The 18,902-nt window shown below is 44.8% G+C and overlaps 1 protein-coding gene across 4 annotated transcripts in view; it reads right to left on the reverse strand.

Moving 5' to 3' along the window:
* Positions 1-18,464, reverse strand: part of SULF2 (sulfatase 2) — a 241,049-nt gene extending 222,585 nt beyond the window's left edge. Inside the window, exons 1-2 of one of the 4 annotated variants that reach the window (XM_035124104.3) lie at positions 18,344-18,447; positions 1,024-1,098 (exon numbers count right to left, since the gene is read on the reverse strand). The gene's annotated coding sequence lies outside the window, so the exon portion shown is untranslated. Of the gene's footprint in view, positions 1-1,023; positions 1,099-17,954 lie in introns of all 4 variants that reach the window. The other 3 variants (XM_035124102.3, XM_035124105.3, XM_035124103.3) reach the window with 3 other exon arrangements.
* Between the last annotated feature and the right edge of the window lie 438 nt (positions 18,465-18,902).

The raw sequence follows: 18,902 nt of genomic DNA on the forward strand, positions 1-18,902 counted from the left end.
TGGGAAATTCAAGATTTGAAGAAGTACTTTTTTGAGCCCTGATGACGGGGGAAATCCCTTAGAATAGTTCAATAAGGACAGAGCATGATCAGTGGTCATGGAACACTGAGTGCCTGTTTGGGATGGATGGAAACCAACCAGGAGAAAAGGAAATAGAGTTCCTTGGAAAGGCAGAAACCTGGAAATAACCACTGTGCACTTCAGGTTTCACTTTTGTTTCTAAATGTGGAACAATAGAACAAAGAGGCTAGAAGGGGTTTAGGGAAAGTCAACTGCCTTAATGGATCACACAGAGTATCGCAAACAGAAGGCAGGAGCAACCCAAATAAACCTTGCGAGAATTGCCACCAGCACAAGGAATTTGCTTAGAAAACACACCCACATACAGTGTTACTTCTGATTACAAACACTCCTGGTTACAAACGCTTCAGGTTACCAGCTCTGCTAACCTGGAAGTAGCTGCTCCTGGTTGCCAACTTTGCCCCAGGATGTGAACGAAAATTGTGCGCTAGAGGCACACGCGCAGCGGGAGGCCCCATTAGCGAAAGTGCGCCTCAAGATAAGAATGGTTTCAGCTTAAGAACGGACCTTAAGAACGGGATTAAGTTCGTAACCAGAGGTACCACTGTATAAACAAGTAGCACACTTATTGCTAGAATACTTTATATAAAAAGTAGGTCTTGCACAAATAAATTTGCAGTGGAGTTGAGCCAATGCAAGTATTTTTCTTAATTTAAAATGTAGTCAAGACAATGCATCATTCTATTACAGAACAAATAATCTTCAGGATCTGCTTTTTAAAAGATCATGTAGGATACACTAATGTTTTGCCCAGGCTACAGAATTCTGGCAGCAAATATCCAACAAGTTTAGAAAGCAACTGAGTGTTTCATTATCTCCTTAATCACACCATAAAAGTATAGCCTACTTCCAACATTTCAGCTTTGTGATGAAAAAATATATCGGCTGTATTTTTGCATATACCTACAGGAGGGGGGGGGTTCAAAACAATATATCACTTACTTGGGAGGAAAACATGAAATATCCACCTCATCATGCCATTTTTATTCTCAGAGCAGCTACCTGGTAAATACTGACCTAAAAATAAAAATAAAGAATGCTGTCAGGGCACAGTATGTCTGATGGGTTCTCTCATCTACGTACATTTGATATACTGCCTTCTATCATTGCTTGTGCTAATGCTCCACAATTTGAGACTGGCTGCTCCTGCTTTGCTGAAAGCTATTAAGGACTTATAGCAAAATTCCAGCTTAAACTGAAGAAAGTAGGAAAAACCACTGGGCCAGTAAGATACAATCTGAATCAAATCCCTTATGAATACACAGTGGAAGTGAGGAACAGGTTTAAGGATTTAGATTTGGTGGACAGAGTGCCTGAAGAACTATGGATGGAGGCTCGTAACATTATACAGGAGGCAGCAATGAAAACCATCCCAAGGAAAAGGAAATGCAAGAAAGCAAAATGGCTGTCCAACGAGGCCTTACAAATAGCGGAGGAGAGGAGGCAAGCAAAATGCAAGGGAGATAGGGAAAGATACAGGAAACTGAATGCAGATTTCCAAAAAACAGCAAGGAGAGACAAGAGGGTCTTCTTAAATGAGCAATGCAAAGAAATAGAGGAAAACAATAGAATGGGGAAAACCAGAGATCTGTTCAAGAAAATTGGAGATATGAAAGGAACATTTCGTACAAAGATTACCATAATCAAGGACAAAAGTGGTAAGGACCTAACAGAAGCAGAAGACATCAAGAAGAGGTGGCAAGAATACACAGAGGAATTATACCAGAAAGATATGGAGGTCTCGTACACCTCAGGTAGTGTGGTTGCTGACCTTGAGCCAGACATCTTGGAGAGTGAAGTCAAATGGGCCTTAGAAAGCATTGCTAATAACAAGGCCAGTGGAAGTGATGATATTCCAGCTGAACTGTTTAAAATTTTAAAAGATGATGCTGTTAAGGTGCTACACCCAATATGCCAGCAAGTTTGGAAAACTCAGCAATGGCCAGAGGATTGGAGAAGATCAGTCTACATCCCAATTCCAAAGAAGGGCAGTGCCAAAGAATGCTCCAACTACCGCACAATTGCGCTCATTTCACACGCTAGCAAGGTTATGCTTAAAATTCTACAAGGCAGGCTTAGGCAGTATGTGGACCGAGAACTCCCAGAAGTGCAAGCTGGATTTCGAAAGGGCAGAGGAACCAGAGACCAAATAGCAAACATGCGCTGGATTATGGAGAAAGCTAGAGAGTTCCAGAAAAACGTCTACTTCTGCTTCATTGACTATGCAAAAGCCTTTGACTGTGTCGACCACAGCAAACTATGGCAAGTTCTTAAAGAAATGGGAGTGCCTGATCACCTCATCTGTCTCCTGAGAAATCTCTATGTGGGACAAGAAGCTACAGTTAGAACTGGATATGGAACAACTGATTGGTTCAAAATTGGGAAAGGAGTACGACAAGGTTGTATATTGTCTCCCTGCTTATTTAACTTATATGCAGAATTCATCATGCGAAAGGCTGGACTAGATTAATCCCAAGCCGGAATTAAGATTGCTGGAAGAAATATCAACAACCTCAGATATGCAGATGACACAACCTTGATGGCAGAAAGCGAGGAGGAATTAAAGGACCTTTTAATGAGGGTGAAAGAGGAGAGCGCAAAATATGGTCTGAAGCTCAACATCAAAAAAACCAAGATCATGGCCACTGGTCCCATCACCTCCTGGCAAATAGAAGGGGAAGAAATGGAGGCAGTGAGAGATTTTACTTTCTTGGGCTCCTTGATCACTGCAGATGGTGACAGCAGTCATGAAATTAAAAGACGCCTGCTTCTTGGGAGAAAAGCAATGACAAACCTAGACAGCATCTTAAAAAGCAGAGACATCACCTTGCCGACAAAGGTCCGTATAGTTAAAGCTATGGTTTTCCCAGTAGTGATGTATGGAAGTGAGAGTTGGACCATAAAGAAGGCTGATCGCCGAAGAATTGATGCTTTTGAATTATGGTGCTGGAGGAGACACTTGAGAGTCCCATGGACTGCAAGAAGATCAAACCTATCCATTCTTAAGGAAATCAGCCCTGAGTGCTCCCTGGAAGGACGGATCGTGAAGCTGAGGCTCCAATACTTTGGCCACCTCATGAGAAGAGAAGAATCCTTGGAAAAGACCCTGATGTTGGGAAAGATTGAGGGCACAAGGAGAAGGGGACGACAGAGGACAAGATGGTTGGACAGTGTTCTCGAAGCTACGAACATGAGTTTGACCAAACTGCGGGAGGCAGTGCAAGACAGGAGTGCCTGGCGTGCTATGGTCCATGGGGTCACGAAGAGTCGGACACGACTAAACGACTAAACAACAATTAAGGACTATTTGTCTTTTCAAGCTAAATATTCAGACGTATTATATAAACAATCATTCCTAAACTACAGCCCAACTTGAGAAGTGCTTAGTCTGCAGGAAACTCACCTCCTGCTGAGCATGCTTAGGATTAGCAGCTGTCAGGATGGTGTAGTGGTTGCTCATGAGTAACAACACCAAACTCCAACCTGAACATTTACAGGTTTGATGTGCATAATATGTACAGTGCAGAGCTACAAGTTCATGTCTGTCTCAGTCACTCGCAGAATCCGGGAGTGCCCCCTTCCAGTTTCGACCCCAACATAATAACTTGGGCACCTCTAGCCTCCACCTCCACAGAAGTAGTGTCTCCCTCTGAGCCCTCTTAGCTAAGGTGGTGCAAGGGCTCAGAGACAGCATCCTGGAGCCCTCTCTCCCCCATGATGTCCACCGCCCTCTCCTGCTGGACATTTGGCTGCTTTCCCGGCTGGACGAGGTGCTGCTCGAGAGAAGGGGCCGAGGCTCCCTATACAGTGGTGCCTCGCTAGACGAAATTAATTCATTCCACGGGTCTTTTCTTATAACGAAAAATTCATCTAGTGAATCCCATAGGAATGCATTGAATTTTTTTTTTTGCCTATAGGAACACATTAATTGAATTTCAATGCATTCCTATGGGAATCTGCGATTCGCTAGACGAATTTTTCGTAAAACAAATTCGTCTAGCGATGCAACCTCCGCTCGAAAAATCATTTCGTTAAGCGGAAATTTCGTTAAGCAGGGCATTCGTTAAGCGAGGCACCACTGTACCCCAATCTCCTGTCTCCCTCCTCCCACGGACCCTGTGGGCAGCCCCTGACAGAAGCCTCACACCCTTTTCGCATTTTCCATTGTTTGCCGTCAAATGCACACTCAGAAGAAGTGGCAGCCAATTCCCATAAATGCCCAGTACCTGGGGTGGCAAGTGGCCTGGGTGGCAGGTTAGTGGGGCAATAAACATCATGATGCCCTGCCTCTGATGATGACACAGATGCAGGAGAGAGAGGAAGAAGTTTGGTGTGCTGCAGCACATGCTCAATTACTCCTCTCCCTGCATTACCTCTCCTCTATCTGTGCCTTGTGCAGAACCCAGAGTGAAGCTAATAGGAGAAAAGGGTTTTCATAAGGGTTTTAAAAAGAAATTGCAAATCAGTGCAGAAATATGGAGAACTGAATTTAATACGGGGGGGGGCACAAGAAACGGACAGAACCGAAACTAATGGCCCCTTCCATCCCTACTTCCAGGATTGCTTCTCCTACTTGCACCAAGAGAGGAAGGAGCAGCTACCAGGCAGTGTGCACTAGGTAAACCACAAGAAAGCAGAAAATCTGGTTTATCCTTATATATGAACACGGCCAATTAATTAGTTAGGTGGCCAATTCTCCATGAGCGTTGTGAAATCTGGGAAGAAAAATAAGGGTGTCATATTTAGGGTGGCACGCCATGCTGCTCAACCCATAATAGGCAGACTGCAAAATTGTATTTTGTGCTTATGAAGAAAAATTCAGGTAACCATAAAATTCAGTTAAGCCACAAGGACAGCACAGCAGTAGTTTTACAAAGTAGCCCTCAGTGGCCTGCTTTAGCCATCCATCACTATTATTTGCCTTTGACATGGGGAGAGATTATTCAACTGGGCAACAGCAGGAGTAAGCATAGACCAACGCTTAGCACCAATTTCTGAATCTCTTGAGAAGAAAAGAACCAGACAATGATGAGATTAGCAACTGTGTGGGAGTATCAGTGAATGAACTGTGTTCCAGAGCCAACTAAGGAATCACTCAAATATGGGGAGGGGGATTCTAACTGCCTGCCCTTTTCTCAGCTGTCACAATAAACTGAAACACTAGTATACCACTTCTCATGAACTCGTTGTTTTAAAAATATTCATTATCTTGTAAAGTTTGAATGAAGTCCCCACACAACCATGTATGCTTAGGGGATGTGAGGAGCAGTTTCCCATGGACCCATTAGTTTGAGCAGATTTGAGCTAAGAACACAAAACTGCTTTGCTGGATTAAACCAAGGGTCCATCTAGTGCAGCATTCTCCTTCTATCAGTTGCCAATTGATGACATTTGCATCATACCTTTCCCCCTTAAGATGCTTCACTTAGAGCAGGCGTCCCCAAACTTTGGCCCTCCAGATGTTTGGGACTACAATTACCATCTTCCCCGACCACTGGTCCTGTTAGCTAGGGATCATGGGAGTTGTAGGCCAAAACATCTGGAGGGCCACAGTTTGGGGATGCCTGACTTAGAGGCTTTGAATCAGCAAATTCTTATTAGTGAAGCAGAGTCACAGTACTTCCAGAGCCAAAGTCTGTACTTGAGGAAAAGTAAACTCCATGCTACAAGGAAATCCCTGTGGGAAATCCCTAGAAATTGCTAAAAGGGGATTAGATATCACTATAAAATAATGTCACTAGGTTGCAGTCAATTATGCCAAACTATGATGCTATTTTGTGACTAGTGAGCCTCAGTAATTTATAGTCATCCGAGGCGGGGCCTGAAGACAGAATGTTTGAGAACCCCTATAGATGACCGACTTAGTCCAGTTCAATTTTAAACTTTTGTATAGTCCTGTCTGAAAATGCTCTCGGAGGAAAAAATGGGACTGAAAGATGTATATCATCTCTTTGTCCCTCTAAGACACAAGTGTCCTGTAATAATGGCATGTGCTGTCATGAAATAGAATGCTACCCAGAAGCAAAGTCTAGGCAGGTACAGATGAAAGCAACAGAAGATCTATAATTCACAGCATCTTGAAGAGGACCAAAAAAGAGAACAAAACCAACATGATACTTAATTATCAGACTGTTGAAGCTCATTAGATGATGCAAGAAATCAATTTGCTTATTTCTGCATGCTGAAGATTCCACCTAAACATTAGGGAGAACTTCCTGACAGTAAGAGCTGTTCAGCAGTAGAATTTGCTGCCAAGGAGTGTGGTGGAGTCTCCTTCTTTGGAGGTCTTTAAGCAGAGGCTTGACAGGCATATGTCAGGAATGCTTTGATGGTGTTTCCTGCTTGGCAGGGGGTTGGACTGGACGGCCCTTGTGGTCTCTTCCAACTCTATGATTCTATGATTCTATGAAAATGATATGTTCCTTGTTTGGAAAAGGTCCCAAGTTCAAATCTTGGCATCTCCTAGTAGAGCTATAAAAAAAGTCCCATCTGGTCTGACACCCTGCAGAGCTTCTGCCACTCAGTGTTGGCAGTACTGAGCTACATGGGCTACTGGTCTGACTTAGACAGCTTCCTGAGTTAATGTCAGTGGTAGCTGGTGCCCAGTGGGACAAGTTGGGCAGAGATCAACAGCAGGTAGACCCAGAGCCAATGGAGTCAGCTAATTCTGGTTTTGCCCCTATCTTTCCCTGGGCTGTGTTCTTAAGGAGCAACACTGAGACTAAGGAAGAAGCCCTGGAACTGGATACAAGGAAGAAGACAAGCAGGTGGAAGCTGGCTGAAGGCAGGCTAAGATTGGTGGGGCCCCATTTGCCCTAATGTACCAACCTCTGCTTGTTACTATGCTTATACTTGTGTCACAACTACTCATTTTTTTGTCTAGGGCAAGTTGCTTTATGTATATCACTTTGGGACCCAGCATCACACAAACACATGGAGGGGGGGGAGAGAGGGGGGGGGAGAGAGAGAGAGAACAGATAAGATGCCTAAATAGGTATCACCGCTGGACTGCCCTCTGTTGAAAACCATTTGGTCAAACTTGGGTTAAAGATGGGAGGAGGCAGCATGAGGCTTTTTCACATAGCATCAAACCGAATTTTGGTGCTAAGTGTGAAAAAGCTCATTGACAAAATGAAGTAGCTTATGGGAGGAGATGGAGGTCAAAATGAGAACTTAATACTATGGTTTCATTTGTGCAGCCCACAAAGTGCAGTACTGAATCAAAATCAGGTATCTGTAATAAAGCACATGGTTCTAAATCTGCCAGAGTCCTGTTCAGAAATGATCAAATGAAGTGGCCAAGTAAACGAAACAGAGAAAGTGTCAAAATAATAAAAGTACACAGGATTCTTGAATGTTGAATGCATATTTTATTCTGTCTTAATGGAAACAAATAATGAGAGTTGGTTATAGGAATATAGTAACTTGTGAAGCACAATATAAAAAGCCTTCCCATTAATTAGTGCCAGGAGGAAGAAGCTCAAAAATGAACCTGAGAGTAGTATGTGCACAGGATGGACATCCAACACCCTTTTAAAACCATCAAGCAGACATGGAGACAGTAATCACAGTTAAGTATTTTCATACGGTAAAAGTCTGCTTAGATCAAGCCAGAACAGGACTACTCTTGGCTGATTTTGTGCCATGCAATTCTGCTAGCCACATGCAATATTGAGGTGTCAAAGCATTGCCTGCACCCATCAATCACCCACCCAAACACTTCGGATCAGTGATGAGCATACTCCTCTCAACTTGATTTGGAATTAAGTTAGCATTTTCAAGTGTATCTTTGGAGAACACTTGGGGAGGGGAATCCTCCCCCACTCAAGTGCTCTACCACTGATTCATAATGCTTTTGCAAAGTAATCATCTACAGTCCCCTCACTATTACAAAACCACTTTAACAAGCATCTTGGAGCAGATACAGCCTGTGGCAAATGAAGTTTCTGAAAAGTAATGGAATTTGTTCACATTTGAGGGCAAGAAACACATTACATCAAAACATTGTTTTGCATTTGTTTGTTTCATTTTTCTTTAACCAAACAATGACTGCAGGAACCAACACTAAAGCTCTAGCCAAAGGAAGTTAGCACACCAGTGGGTAACCATTCTAGTTTTATGTAAGTTTTTTTTAATTATCTCCCCTTCCAGCAGTTTAGCCTGTATGCAAAATAGTGTCTCACTTTTCTCCACCTTAACAAGTCTCCAGAAACAAAAAGCCCTGTTCCCTGTCAGTATCATGAATGAATTAACCCTTTCCCCCTGCACAATAGTCCCAATATATCTCACACACTCCTGTCCCAAACTGCTACCGTACTTGTTCCAAGAGGAAAGCTCTATCTCTGCTTTAGTAACTAAATTTGGTCGAGGTAATACATGCATTATTATCCCTTTCTATTCTGTAGCGACCACAAAGTCATTTTGTTTCTTCCAAATAATTTCATACAGTACTGAATTATTATTGCCTTTAAATCTTTTTACAAATAAACATCTGAATTTCTGCAACAGTGTGATTATTGTCAGTTCCCCAAAAGTGGCTCAGTAATAATAGACAGCAATAAATTCCACAGGTTACCCAAGCTAATGTTATTCCACCTTTGTGCATACTGCTTTCTTCAGGTAACATTCTTTAACAGTTAGCTTTCCCACATGTAAGACATGTGTACATGTTCATATGTTTTCTAGTTACAGGTAGGTAACCGTGTTGGTCTTCTGTAGTCGAAACAAACAAACAAAAATTCCTTCCAGTAGCACCTTAGAGACCAACTAAGTTTGTCATTGGTATGAACTTTCGTATGCATCCCAGATGTGTGGATGCACATGAAAGCTCATACCAATGACAAACTTAGTTGGTCTCTAAAGTGCTACTGGAAGGAATTCTTTTCATATGTTTTCTGACACTCTGCCAGATCTGGCAATACTGTCCACACCACAAAAGACAGAGTTTTCATACCACCAGTCCTATGAAGTTGTCTGGGTTGTTCTCACAATGTATGGACAAATCTGGTTCTTGATAAAAACACAGTGATTTCACTGACCTTAAGCAGTTACTCCACAGACAGAAAGCCAGCAAATGAAAAAGTAGTCTTGCTGAATGTTGTGATCTGTTGCGGATCCTTTTATCTCCAGTGAGAACTGGAGGAAAGCTTTCCCCATTGGAGCTAAGATTTAATTGGATTGCCCAATGGCCCCAGTTTTCCTCAGGTAGGTTTGCTGTTACACATAAATTATTTAATAGCAACCATGATGTGAGCTTCCAGTTTAATCCACTGTGCAATTATTTAACCAAACATTTGGCAAATGACCCATGGCTGTTAATATGAAAAACATGAAGAGACGGGTCCAGAATTGTTCAAGAGATTATAGCATGGGAGTTAATTGGAGTTATGGCACTTCTTTCTGCTGCGCAGTGCTAGAGCACTTGTTCAACAAAACCAAGACAAATCCCAATTCAACAGGAGTGCTCAGGGGGGGGGGGGAAAGGTAAAAGGGACAAATCAAGTATGTAAAATAGTCTTGGGCACTCTTCACTGATGTGAAAAGAATATAACGAATGCTTCATTGCTCAATGGGAGAATATTTCATTCTTGCCAGGGGACAGGTTTACAAAGGATGATATTTACATTTTCCTGCAACCTCTAATTTTCCCATTCATCATTTGCCAGAGCCTGAAGAACTTACGCAGTGCGTGGAATGTTTGCATATGCTTAATGATCCTTTCACCAAACAAATGCCTCAGATGCAAATGAGGAAATTAGTTAATATTGCTGATGCTGCTACTTTAGAACCATTAATATCACACTGCATCTCCAATTTACACAGGCCTGGATAATGGCGTGAAGGCACAAGATGTTACAACTGCCTAAGCCAAGCAGATCTGGGCATGATAGCTGCCTGGATAGGCCACCTGAGAACTATGTGTACACCATTCTCAGCAATTTGGAGGAAGGGATTTAAGCAAAACAAATAAATCCTGCCACAAGTTAAGGAGAAGAAACCTTCCATTTGTGAAACTGGTTCCAAGTTAGAGGATCAGGGTCACACAATGAAACACAGTACACAAGCTAATATAGCAAAGATGTAAAAGGGTATACTGAGATGGGGAAGGTTTCTTGACCGGTACAGTGGTGCCTCACTAGACGAATTTAATTCGTTCCACGGGTCAATTCGTGTAACGAATTTTTCGTCTAGCGAGTTTCCCATAGGAATGCAGTGAAATTTAATCAATGCGTTCCTATGGGCTCTGGGGGACTGGCCCCGTCCGATGCCGGCTGTGTGCGAGTTGGCGGTGGGGAGAAGCACTCTTCTCCCAGCCGCTGCCTCGCCTGCCTTCCCTGGCATGGGACAGGGCTTCGGAGAAGGTCTCCGAAGCCACGTCCCATGCCGGCTGTGTGTGGCAAGGCGGCAGCCAGGAGAAGCGCTCTTCTCCTGGCCGCCACCTCGCCTGCCTTCCCCGGCATGAGACGCGGCTTCGGAGACCTCCGAAGCTGCGCCCCATGCCGGCTGTGCGCAGCGAGGCAACGGCCGGGAGAAGCACTCTTCTCCCGGCCGCCACCTTGCCTGCCTTCCCCGGCATGAGACGCGGCTTCGGAGACCTCCGAAGCTGCGTCCCATGCCGGCTGTGCGCACCAAGAGGCGGCGGCCGGGAGAAGAGCTTCTCCCCGCCACCTCCTGCCTGCCTTCCCCGACATGGGGCGCAGCTTCGGAGACCTCTGAAGCTGCGGCCCGTGCCGGCTGTGTGGCGGGGAGAAGCTCTTCTCCTCACTGCCACCTCCCGCCTGGATCAGACAGGCGGCGGGGGGGGGGAATCTTTGCTTTCTTCCCATGCTAGTGTTCCACTGGTCTTTGCCGGTTGCTCCTCACTGCTCGTGGCAACCGGCAGAGACTAGTGGAACACAAAGGGGAACCAGCTGTAGCAAGGGAAGAAGGTCAGCGCCTCTCAGCTGATCTTCCTTTGCCTTCTTCCCTTGCTACAGCTGGTTCCCCTTTCCTCGCCACCTCCCGCCCCACTCGCCACTCTTCTCTCAGACACCGCCTCGCCTGCTTTCCCTGACATGAGACACAGCTTCGGAGACCTCCGAAGCCACGTCCCATGCCGGCTGTGTGCATGCCGGCAGCTGATCTTCCTTTGCCTTCTTTCCTTGCTACAGCTGGTTCCCCTTTCGTAGACAAATGCCCCTTTCGCTAGACAAATGTAGGTTTTGTGATCGGACGTTTTTATGGCCATGCTTCGCAAGACGAAGCGGTGGCCATAGAAAACCTCACCATCTTGTGAGGCAACCTCCGATCGCAAAACCTATTCGTTAAGCGAAAAATTCGTCTTACAGGGCATATATCTAGAGAGGCACCACTGTATTTTTATTTTGTGCCTGCTGTTTGCTTCAATCTATTTTATTCTTCTTCGATTGGTTTAAAAGAATGTGTAAACCACTTTGAGTTCTTTAGAACTCAAGGCTTAGCCTTTAGGCTTAGCAAATCTATATCATGCTTGTGTTTGTGGCAGCAAAACACCCTTATCTAAAGCAGAATGTTTTAGGTGTGCAGCTGGCATATTCCACCAGAAGAGCACCAAAGTAGACAGAGGAGGCACCAGTGGCAAGCAGAGGAAGCAAAGTGTGAAGGTCAGATGCACACTATGTCAAAGATTTCAAACTGAAATGTTAAAAGAATGGGGAAAGAAAGAAGTAGCAGCAACTTGATTGAGGGTGCCACACACTTGCTGAGGATGTTCAGACTGAGGTATCCTAGCAGTGGAAAATTCACTCTGAGGAACAACAGTTCCTCCACCACTGTTTCCCCACCTTCTGTTTTGGATTGCAACTGACAATTTGACAGTGGGAGAAGATTAATGCATTTAAATTTCTATTTGCATGTTTTGTATACATGTATTATATTTCCAAGTATATTCCTTGCCTGTAAAAATCCATGCAGATGCCAGTTTCAGTGGAGTCATTATTTTTGTCACTTAGGTTACACTTTGCAATTTTCCAGTACAGATTTACAGACCAGCTTACAAGGAACCATGTGGCAAGAAAAGTTCATTTGAACAGCTGTTTTCAAACAACCAACACTAAAGTTGTAGCCAAAGGAAGTTAGCACACCAGTGGGTAACCATTCTAGTTTTATGTAAGTTTTTTTTATTATCTCCCCTTCCTGCAGTTTAGCTTGTATGCAAAATAGTGTCTCACTTTTCTCCGCCTTAACAAGTCTCCAGAAACAAAAAGCATCTTCTGAACAACAGAACCCCAAGTTGCACCTAGTGTGCACCTGGTGCAGTGAGATATGGAGATCTGAAAGTAATAAGAGGATTCTAAGTCACAGTCTAATGAAAGCACAACAACCATCTGCCTATTACATAGTGCAATGCAAAAGCTCATCTGCATTTTGAGAGGCCTCTTAATATTCCACAAGCAAAGAATTGCTCAGTCCCTGAATTTTACAGAGGCACAAGACAGCAGCAAAGCAAGAATTAAAAGAAAAGCAATCCAGGAGTTTACTACAAAGTGCAATATTTACTGATTCCACTCTGCACAAAAATGTATCGTAATCCTAAGAGTGATTAAAACACTTCTGTTGCTACATAGGATTAAAAGCTTGCCTACCACTGGCAGATCAGAAGCAGGATAAGAGGCAGGGACTACATTAAATACACCTAACATACAATGGGACCTTGCATGTCTCTGTTCCACAAGCTATTCTGTCTCTAAGCAGTACATTTTTACAAGGCTTTCTATGTCACTGTTTATTTTCTGGAATGCCGCAGAAGATGAGATGAATACAGCTTGGAGCTCTGCATATATTACAGATGATATTGTGTTGGGGAACCTGTGGCTGGGTTACAATCTCCACCATCCCTGGCCACTCCCCATATGATCACATTCAGATGCAATGTGAAGTCATTAACCATAATTAAAATGGCTCGAGAAGCTTACACACAAGCAACACACCTTGGTTTCAGATGGTGGCTTGTCTGGAGAGAAACACACTGCAAGCACCAGTCCAGATGTAATACTAAGCCAGATGCTCTGTGGTTCACTTCCCCCACTCAAATAAGCAAAGCATGAGAGTTTGGGCAGCATGCACAAACACACAGCTTGTGCACAGGCGAAGTTGTCTAATCATAGTTAATCACAGAATTGTAGATTTAGAAGGGATCGAAGGGTCCTCTAGTTCAACCCCCTGCAATGCAGGAATCTCAGCTAAAGCATCCAAGACAGAGGACCACCCAGCCGCTGATGAAATACCTCCAAAGAGAGTCCACAACCTCCCAAGGGAGACTGTTTCACTGTTGAACAGCTCTTACTGCCAGAAAGTTCTTCTGTTACGTTTAGGCGGAATCTCCTTCCTTGTAGGTTTGAATCCTACTCTTCAGAGCAGGAGAAAACAAGCATGTGTTAACTTCGGAACGTGGTATATTAATATCAACACTGAGCAGCCTAAGACAAAAAAAGTCTGGTCCCTGACTCAAGTTGACTGCAGTATAAATTTAAACACAACACAGCATAACAGAAGGTGGTAAATGCAAGAATTAAATACAGTTGGGTGTGTGAACTAAGAGATTAAACCCAGTGGGTTTTAATGCACTGTTTTCTATGAGATAAGTAAGGTATGCCTAACACATATCAGGCTAGTAAGGGGGTTAAGGCAGGCTTCCTCAACATTGACCCTCCATATGTTTTTGGATTATAACTCCCATGATCCCTAGCGAGCAGGACCAGTGGTCAGAGATGATGGGAATTGTAGTCTCAAAACATCTGGAGGGCCGAGGTTGAGGAAGCCTGGGGTAGAGGATAGAGAGGGGTGTGTGAGTGTGTGTAGAGAATTGTCTATAGCACAAAGACTAGTTTCTGACTCTGGCTCCACCTACTTGTTGCCCACAAAAGGTTGTCCTGAGGGGGAATGCCCCCCCCCATTTTTAATCTGTGGTTCACATACAGACCACAGCACTGTGTCTGTAAAAGCATGCCACCATATATCAAGGTCCTCCGCCTATTCTCCATTAGACCAATTTCTTCAATCAAATAATCACTGAACCACTTTGGACTCACCTTTATTGCTTTAATGAAGTTTCTCTCCACACCCCTGCCGCTCACTGGCAATTTCCAACCTCTTTCCCCATTCCTCCCTTCCCCAGTTCCCTCCTTCCTCACCCTTGGTGGAAACTAGATAGCATGTTCTCTGGGCCAGATATGCATCACTTCGATGCTCTGTGCTGTATACAACCCAGTACTGTTATCAAATGTTAAGTAGGTGGAGACCTCACAATTTCTCTGTGACATAATGAAAGTATCTATGGCATTCTGAACCACAGAGAACATTAAAAGGGATGGAAGCTTCCCCCAGATAATTCAACCCACTTCAGGACATCCTACACCTCTGATGACTGGCTTCAAACATATGGAAGCTTCTAAAAAAGTGCTTCCACGTGGCAGCAATTCAAGAAGAGGGAGGTAACATTTAGAAGTCCTTACACCGTGTGCTTTTCAAATCTGGGGAGCAGCATTTCCAGATTGGTGGCACTTGTTCCTAGTGGCAGCTGGCAGGCACTGGCATAGAAGCTTTCTGGATGAGTGAAATAACACTGGTCCCAACCCAGAGGCTTGTGGCAACATAGATAAAAGAAAGAAAAATATCTCAATATCCCCAGTCCAGATATAGTCCAATCTGAGAGGAATAGCGGTACCTCAGTGTGTCTGTGTGTCTGCTTTAAAAACTTCTTAAATGGCCCAATGCTAAAAGGAAGGCTGCAGCTATCACCTTATTTTCCAGCCATGCTTCTGGGCTCTGCCACCAATCCTGCTACAATCCAGAAGCATTGTAGGGCAACTCAAGATGGTGGCAACTGCGGGAATTCAGCTCTGCACTTCTCCTATCAATGCTGGGTCATGGAATTTTTTGTATTTTTTTTAAAGTACTGATATTTACTGCTTATTAGTAAACTTGCATTAGTGGTGATGGAGGGTCACCAGAGAATCTTGCCCAGACCTCACTCAAATTTGCCATCACGTAACCTCCTTTTAATTTTTTCAGGCTTAAAATTTCCCATGTATATTTTCCTGCTACAATTGGTTTTTTTAAATGGTTTTTTATCATGCTTTTTAGCAACTGCAAATCATCACAAAAATCCTGGACTGAAGGGCAGTACAGAAATGTTTTAAGTAACACATTAAAATAGTACTTGAGATTCAGCCATGTGCAACGGCCTGGTGTAATTCACAGGCTTGTTTACACATTGCCTGAAAAGTGATGACATCCTGGAGAAGTATCATTTCTAGTTACACAATGAGATAGTACCCAAGTTTGTAACCCTGAAACCATCAACCCACTATCTACACTGGCAAGGAAGCACGGGCTGACTCAGCCAAATATGTATGCTCATCACTTGTGACTTCCAGCTTGGAATACTTTAAAATGTAGCCTCCTGGCCCAGGAAATGACTAAAAGGATTAAGCATTGCACTTTATAAGTTGTTTGCTTTTCCTTTAAACATGTCAGTAGAGCAACAATGTACATAGCAAGGGTAAAAAACAATGTTTCAATTCCACTTTCTCTCTCTCTCTCTTTTTAAGGGACTTATTCTTGTACAGTACTAGCAACTAGACTCTGTAGCGGTGGATTTCTCTATCTGGTGTTAATTCCCTGGAACAGGTGGAAAGTGCAAGTTGTTAGAGAGGGTGAGCCAACAGAGCTGTCAATCACAGTTCTCCACCCATGGCTTCACACCAAACAAAGCATGCAAGAAATTTTTTCCAGTGTATTTCTATACGCAGAACAATCTCTTGGCAAGTCCCTCACCCTCCGCTTTCCTCTGGGGTATAACAGTGCAGTCCAATGTATGTGTACTGAGAGTTAAGTCCTGCTGAATTTTATGGGATTTGTATAGGATAAGAGACCAGTGATATAGATAGCATGTACATTGGGAAACACAGGAAAGCTCTGCCACTGTAGATGCACTGGAATATCCCAATCAGTACAAGAGTACAAGAGATCCTTCAGTTATATTCTAATAAAGGAATTCTATATTGTTCCTATACGTCATATACAACTCAACAGAAATGCTGAACATAAAAAGCCCTACTAAATACGTTCTGCAAACACCTGTGGTAAAGTGTACTTTTATCCCTCCCTCATTGCTTGTTCTCTTCACACAAAAGTCTCAGAATACTTGGACGTTCATGTCAGTATGCTGTGTCCAAGAAATTCAGGCTTACCTGATAAATAAGCCCTACTGTACTGTTTGGGATTTACTTTTGAGTAGACCTGCATAGCTTTGGATTGTCAGGCTGTGAACCAAGGATGCTTAACACTTATTTTGATTTTTTGACTTTCTTTAGTATTTTGGTTTGATGCCTGTTTTTAGACAAACTGCACAGGAAGATGGTGGACAAACCTTCATCAGCATTTTTAAAACAGGGGTTGGATACAGCAGTGAATTACCTCAACAAAGGGTTGGGCAAGAAGACCCTTCTAACTCTACAATTCTTTGTGATTCTTACCATATGTGTACATTGCTTTATGCACCTGGAGTAGAAAATTGTATATATTGAAACAAGAACAAAACAAAATTTATAGAAATAACAAACATTTCGTAGGTGTGCCACACATCCATCTGTTCCACTTTGTAATTCCACAACTGGTAATTCTCAGCTGAACTGTGTGAACCAACTGCAGCGAAATAGTTTATGAAGAAGTGATATGGAAGTTTTGTCTTTGATGTTTTGATCGGGGTGGCTCCATCCCACTTTTGCATCACTTCTTGATGTTGCAGTCATCAGGTGATGCACATGCATGTCCAAACAGGCCTTTGATCACCTGGAGGTAATACGACTGTTACCTACTACACCCAGATCTGTGGGAACCCATAGGTTTCTTGACTTGGTGGAAGAGTGTCATATTGTCATGCTCAATGTCTTGACCATAGCTGCCAAGTTATCCCTTTTTTTAAGGGATTTTCCATTATGCTGAATAGGCTTCCTCGCGAGAAAAGGGAAAACTTGGCAGCTATGGTCTTGACTCCATACAATGCACTAGGATGCAACTCAGGTTAGCTGGACAACCCTGATGCTCACAATGTACCCTTAATCACCACTGGTTTTTTCAATCCCTGCCTGCTGGCTGAAAGCCATTTCTCTGTCTTGAGCACACTGGGTTCCCCCACCCCAATGCTTAGTGACAGCTCACAGGGAACAACCACAATCGCAATGAATTTATCTGCACCTGTTGATGCAGTCTGCAGCATATATACAAGTCTCAATAGATTGTGACAGGACAACACCTCAAATGGTATGGTGTACGGGCTGCAACCAGGATTCAAACCTGCCAAATGCTGACATGACAGGAGGCAGGCAAAAACCACTCTGCATGGGCTTCTGCATCTCTTTTTAAATATTAATTCAAATGTCCCTCATATTAAAAAGACAATGAGGAGGGTGGAGACCTGCAGCCTACAATGTTGGGGAGCGGTGTCAACCAAGGCTGCAATCCTATACTCTCCTGACTGGAGAGGAAGCCTGAAAGCAATAGGAAGCATTGATGGATTTCTGCTGTTTAAGACCTCGAAGGGGAACCTGCCTGGAGGAGAGCTGGCCAGGAAAAGCCAGGTCTTTCTCAGGATTTATCCTGAACCCGCCCTCGTCTAAAAAGACACCACAGCGTGCCGGGAGGCGGGAAGCGAAGATTTTGCCTTCTCTCACCCCATCGGTTTGGAGGAGAAGAAAGCAAAAGCAGCAGCAGCAGCAGCAGCAGCGCGCCTATCCCGGCCTCGCTCGGTGCCTCAAGCGCAGCAACAAGGTCATCTTTCCGAAGCGAGGACCAGACAGCGGCAGCGAGGGCGCGCGGGGTTTGTTCCCATCCAGCCGAGCCAATGAACTTACCTCAGGCGGCCCCCTCCCCGCCGGCGAGCGGGCGAGTAACTCCTCTCGCAGCCGGGCCAAGGCGGCGCTTGTTTGACTCGCCGACTTAAGTGGACGGAGGCGGGGCCGGCGGCGCTGCTTGGCCCGGCGGCAACAGAGCCCGAGCGAGCGGCAGGGGCGCCCCCTCAGCCCGGAGCGGCGAGAGAGGGCAGCAGGCGAAGAGGTGCCCGCGAGCCAAGGCGCGGGCAAGGTAATGCAAAGCGGCGCTCGCGCCCTGCAGGACCACACAGCTGCTTCTTGGACTCGGTCCCGCCCTCCCTCCCGGCCGGCCTGCGCTGCGCTGCGCGGGGGGCTCCCGACCAGCCAGCCTGAGAGCGCGCGCGGGCGGGACGCGCCGGAGGAGAGAATACCTTGAACCATCTGTTGCAAAGCGCCTCCTTTCCTCCAGGGCTGCAGAGGGGCCTCCACGTCGGACTCCCTCTCCTCGCCCCCCCCCCCCACGCCGTCGTCCCGCAGACCCATCCAATCAACGGGGGTGGGGAGGGAGGGACGCAGGGTGAAGCGGGATTATCTGCAGATGCCGGACTCGCTGAGCGCAGTCACGTTTCGCGCCCTCATCCCGCCCCCCTTCTTCCCAACTTTTGTATGCACCTGCTAAGTCCAGCCTGCTCTCCCAGCCCCCCAACCCCTTCCCCAACCGCGTGTGCTTGGAGCTTCGGGGTCGCGGGTTTTGCCAAACGGGAAAAAGAGAGGGAATTGTTGTGCCTCTTCTTCCTGCCACGGTCCAGATCCTAATATATATAGCCTTTTCCTCATGCACTCAACAGCATCTTAAAATTAGCACAAAACAAAACAAAACAAAAAAACAAAAACAAAAAAAAACAACCCAAAAAAGACACCTTACGAGAAGGCAATCCAGGCAGCGTTTTATCCAGCGCCTGTTTTATCAGCCCTTTTCCTTGTCGAGTT

Source organism: Zootoca vivipara, chromosome 7 (genome assembly GCF_965207765.1).
Source record: "Zootoca vivipara chromosome 7, rZooViv2.hap1.1, whole genome shotgun sequence".
NCBI lineage: Eukaryota > Metazoa > Chordata > Lepidosauria > Squamata > Lacertidae > Zootoca > Zootoca vivipara.